Genomic DNA, 5069 nt, shown 5'->3' on the forward strand with positions numbered 1-5069 from the left:
CTGTATCTTGAAGAAACTCAAAAAAAAATTTGGAAAGACAATCTTTGCAAGAAACAGTTAACTTCTGTATAAGGCACGAGAGTTTACAAGGAGGTGTCCTCCATCCTGTCGCATTTCCTCTCCATCACAGCCCAGTGGTGGGCAGGGGCGGTGGTGGGAATGGGAGCTGCCTGGAAGGTCATATCTTGGGATGGCAGGGCAGGACCTAGAACTGAGGTCTTACGACCTCTAGTCCTGACTTTTTTGGGTCATGTTTCTCTCAAGTGAAGACCATTTTGTATTGGTTTGTGAGGATAGTTTAGGAGAAAGGCCTAGAATTCTCTTCTCCCGGTGCCCTGTCCTCCGCACACAGTTGGGATGAGTTGGCAGGTGTCTGATTGGAGGCTAGTGAGAAGAAGCCCAGGATGGGGCAGGGAAGCAATTCTGCTTGACTCATCACTTAAAAACAGTTCAGGGATATCCTCTCTAACTTCTGGCCCACTCATCATTTGCAATTTCTTCGCGGCCCCTCCTAATTTCTATTTCCACTCTGGGTGGAACCAATTCTGAGAGCTACACTGGTAGTTCTCTCAACTTCAAAGGAAGAGTGTTGGAGTAGTCAGAATATTTAAATCCTAGGATGCCGGGCTATAAGGCTATGAAAGGACATCTAACCATCAGTTCCCAATATTACAGAGAAAGGTCCGGAGGAATGAGAGTGATATTATCAGTGTCACACATCATGTAGTACAATGCTGAGTCTCAAATCCAGATCTTCTGACTCTAAGACAAGTGGCAATAGAGGTTCTCAAGCTCTTTTTTTTTTTCCTTAGGTGAGGCAACCCTTGGTTGACACATTGCAAATACACATCAAGGAATGTGTATGCATTCCTTGATGCATCTCAGCAACAATGGGACTTCACACATTGCAAAGACCTTGTCAGCTTACAATCCCTTTATCTATCTATCTATCTATCTATCTATCTATCTATCTATCTATCTATCTATCTATCTATTTATTTATTTATTATGCCTACAGCACCTGGTCTTCCTAGGTAGTCTCCCATCCAAGTACTAACCAGGCCTGACCCTGCTTAGCTTCTGAGATCGGACGGGATCGGGCTTGTTCAGGGCGGCATGGCTATAGATTCTCAAACTTTTTATCCACAGAAAACAGCACCAGAATGATTTCTGAGGACTCATTTGTATCTCTACATGGATACAGCAGGATTGGAATAAGTAATCACGTGTTAGTACTAATTTGCCAGGCAGGGTGCTGAGTACAAGTTATTAAACCTCACTAAGGTCCATGGAGGTGAACATCACTAGCTCCACTATACAGATGAGAGAACAGGTTCAGAGAACTTAAGTCACAGGTCCCACAGCTAGTAAGATGTGAATGTAGAGGGTTCCTGGGTTGGTGAGAGGTGAAATGAAGAGCCAAATGTGAACCAATGTGAGCCAATGTGATCTATGAGGCTCTAAGGACCACTACACACTTGTCACAGCTCTTTCACAGCCAGTGGTCACACCCCGCTTTGTGAGTTCTGCTCTCCTGGTTGTAGAAGACTGTCTGACAAGAGCCTTGTAGAAGACTGGCTCCTTTGCAGTAGTTCAGCAAAAGACTCTGTCCCATAGTGATCTTCTGTGTGGGATGGTGACCCAGTTGGATCCTTTCCCTTGGAAAGTGTGAGTCCAGGAAGTGAGATGTGAGTAGCTATGAGCTGTGTTCTGAGCAATGATGAGCTATGTTGTAGATTGCCAGGAGACCTGATCTGCAAAAGACCGTGCCCCAGAGGAACTTCTCAGCACAGTGGCTTAGTTTCTTCCAGAGATTCTTCAGAGTTCACAGAACCCAAGGCTCCCCACGTTCTTCAGCCTTCCAGGAGCACTCTTTGCTTTTGCGTTCCAGTCATACTGGATAGTGTTCCCCATTCTCTAAGGCTGTAGGAAGTCCCATTGTTGCTGAGACGCATCAAGGAATGCATACACATTCCAGACACCTACCGCGGTGATCTCTTGATACCTCAGCCAGCTGCCTTATGCTTCTCAGCTCATGCCTTGCTGTGAGAAAAAGAGGGGAGAGGAATCGAAGACATGTACCAGGGAGTGATCATAATAATTGGCCATGGAACTTAAAGTTGGTAAGAAGGTAAGATAAATGGGTGGGAGAATCTGATGGTGTCCAGGATTATCGGAATTGAGGTTTTAGAGAGAGCAAACTAAAAAGACAGGAGGTAAAATTAAAGAGTGCAATGCAAGAAATGGAGATTACGGTGGAATTGAAATTATTGGTAATACCTGGGTCTAGTTTATGAGCATGGGAGTAAGTGACTAGGGTATGGCAGATGACAAAATCATTAGAAAGAAGTGTTCAAGGAACTGTGTGTATTGCATACCAAAATCTCTAAGAGTGAAGAGGTAGGAGTAAGGACTGGAGAAAGTGACAATGAGCTATGAGCTAAAATCATGAAGAAAAAATGATGGAACGTGACCCATTCCAATTAGTAGGTGTTAGTATATGTCCCTGGGACAATCATTTCTTTTCTGAATTCTGATATAAAGATAGATTGTTAGAAAGGGCATAAATTTGCTATGAGTTTAACTCCTGGGTGACAATCTTTAATTGTTCATACTGATACACCTCCCCGCAGCAAGATTTTTTGTTGGTGGTGATGGTTTTATTTTGTTTTGTTTTGTTTTACTATTATAGGAAGAAAGAAGAGGTAAGGTTCCTGATTAAAAGTTGTAATTATTCCTGCCCCTGCTTTGGAATATATCTGAATTTAATATATCCTATAATAGACAAAAATATCCAATTTCTAACATGCGCCTTTGTTCTTAAACTACATGTCTGACAAGAGCCTTGAGTAAGACAGCTTCTTCTGATGCCAAGGTTTTGTTTAGCGCCTTCTTTGGTGCTCCAGAGTGTTTATACCTGGGACCATAGTAAGATGCAAGATGTGTGACAGGTACACCTTTCTTTTGTAAAGTGGGAGAAGGGAGATTGTGAAAGGAGATCCAGGCAGATCCAGATGGCAATGAGCACCATGGAAGTTGTGGGTCAGGAAACCGATTCCTTTAAATAGTTCAGGCCCACATACCTCTTGGGGAGTCTTGCCATACCCCAGTTAGAATACCACTGGTCTATTTCACACTGGTCCTCTGGGTTTCAGTTTTCATATCTATGAAATTAAGAGGTATAATCTAGTGGTCCCTAAATTATATTCTAGCTTTATATATTTAATTCCAACCACTAAGCCAGGCTACTGGATAGCCTGCACATTTTGAGGCCACCTCTGTCTGCTAGAGAAACCTTAAATAGTTTCGGCAATTCCCAAGTAAGCTTGACCCCAGTTGCCACCCCCACCCCCACTCCCATGCAGTTCTGCCACCCCTCCTAGCTGAATGATCTTGGGCAAGTTTACTCAACCTCTGGAAGGTAACAATGTGCATTCAATAGCAACCCTGCTGCACAGACTGATTACAGTATAAAAAACCCTGAATTCTCAAAGGAGGTGGTTTTTAGAGGATGGGATTATAGGAATTATGTCTTTTATTTCTGTGGTGTTTGAGTTTTTGCCATGAGGAAATACAGTGCTTGTGTATACATGCTAATATGTGCAGTAGCATGTATGTTTAATTTCATATTTTTAAATGTTACATTTTCTGTGTTTTTGACCTGAATGGTACCAACTCAGTGTTGAAATAGCATAATATGCAGCTTAGAAATTTTGGCTATTATGTGTATCTGATAAACTTTTTAAATGGAAGAATTGGTTCTTAGTTAGTAAATGGAGTCAAACATGTATAAAGGGAGGTAGAGTTGATAAGGAGGCTGGATGTCACCCTGCATAAAGTGGGTATCTCCACCACACCCCTGCCTCTGACCTCTGCGTGGGCAGAGGTAGAGAGGAGAACTTTGTTCCTCCTCTCTACCTCTGCCCACGCAGGGTGTGTGGGGTAGTGGAGGTACAGCATTTGGTGACATCAGGGTTTGGGCCTGGAGAGGAGAGACAGGAGCCAGGCCTGGAGGACAGGAGTGGCTGAGCTGAACTCAGCACTTGCTGGGGGAAGTGGGTGGCTTGAGTTTTACTTTCAGTTTCATTCAGTCATTTCAGAATGAAACCCATTTAACGGTCAGATCTCTCAGCCAGATTTCTCAGTAAACCTGTGCTCCATCCCAGCCCAGGTTGTTCAACTTGAGCTGGAGGGTGGGCTGGGGCAGGTGAGCAGCAGGAGTAAGGCTTCCTGCAGGGCGTTGCCTGGACTTGGAGAAGTCAGTGTCTCTGCACACCAGCAAATTCTCACAGCAGGGGCCCCTGGTACTGACGACAGGTCATTCTACCTCTTTACTCCACAAATTAGGGTCTAGAAAGGATCTCTAGACCATTATTTAGCACCTAATGTGTATCAGGCTGACACTGTGTCTTCAAAAATGAATAAGACACAACCCTTGCCCCCAGGGAGCTCACAGGATAGAGGGAGAGGAAAAAGGAATGGAACAGTACAGAGTGATGAGAGCTGCCATTCACGGTGGCCCACTCTGTGCCAGATGCTTCACTCATGTTATTTTCAGAATCCTTACCATGACTCAAAGCCAATGCCTCTTAAAAGTTGAGCCATGGACCACTTATCAGAATGCAGATTCTTAGGTCATGCCCATGCCACTGAATCAGAATTTACAAGCGTTGCTTGGGTTTCTTTATTTTTGACAAACATCATGACTAACTCTAATGTGCTTCAAATACTGAGAACTCCCGCCCTAGAAGGGTAGATATTTTACCTTAGTAGATTTTACCAATAAGAAACCAAAGCTCGAAACAATTAAATTGCTCAGGGCAAGCCAAGGTACAGGTTATAGAAATGTCATTTTTCAATCAATGGTCGTTGATGCCAATTCAAGGCCAACGGGAACCCTCAATTTGGGGTGCTGTGAAGAAGGAAACCTTATTCAGTGCAAACAGCTCAATTGTGATACAGCACAGCTGTGAGGTTGCCCCTCTCCCTCCAGACAGCTCTATTCAGCCCTGCTCTGCTCCCATCCTTTCCTGCCTGTTCCTCCAAGACATCTTCCATGTTTCAGCCCC

The 5069-nt window shown here is 44.0% G+C and overlaps 1 pseudogene; it reads right to left on the reverse strand.

Moving 5' to 3' along the window:
* Window positions 1–1009: 1009 nt before the first annotated feature.
* On the reverse strand, window positions 1010–1128 carry LOC112472316 (annotated as a pseudogene).
* Between the last annotated feature and the right edge of the window lie 3941 nt (window positions 1129–5069).

Source organism: Pteropus alecto, unplaced genomic scaffold (assembly GCF_000325575.1).
Source record: "Pteropus alecto unplaced genomic scaffold, ASM32557v1 scaffold76, whole genome shotgun sequence".
Classification (NCBI taxonomy): domain Eukaryota; kingdom Metazoa; phylum Chordata; class Mammalia; order Chiroptera; family Pteropodidae; genus Pteropus; species Pteropus alecto.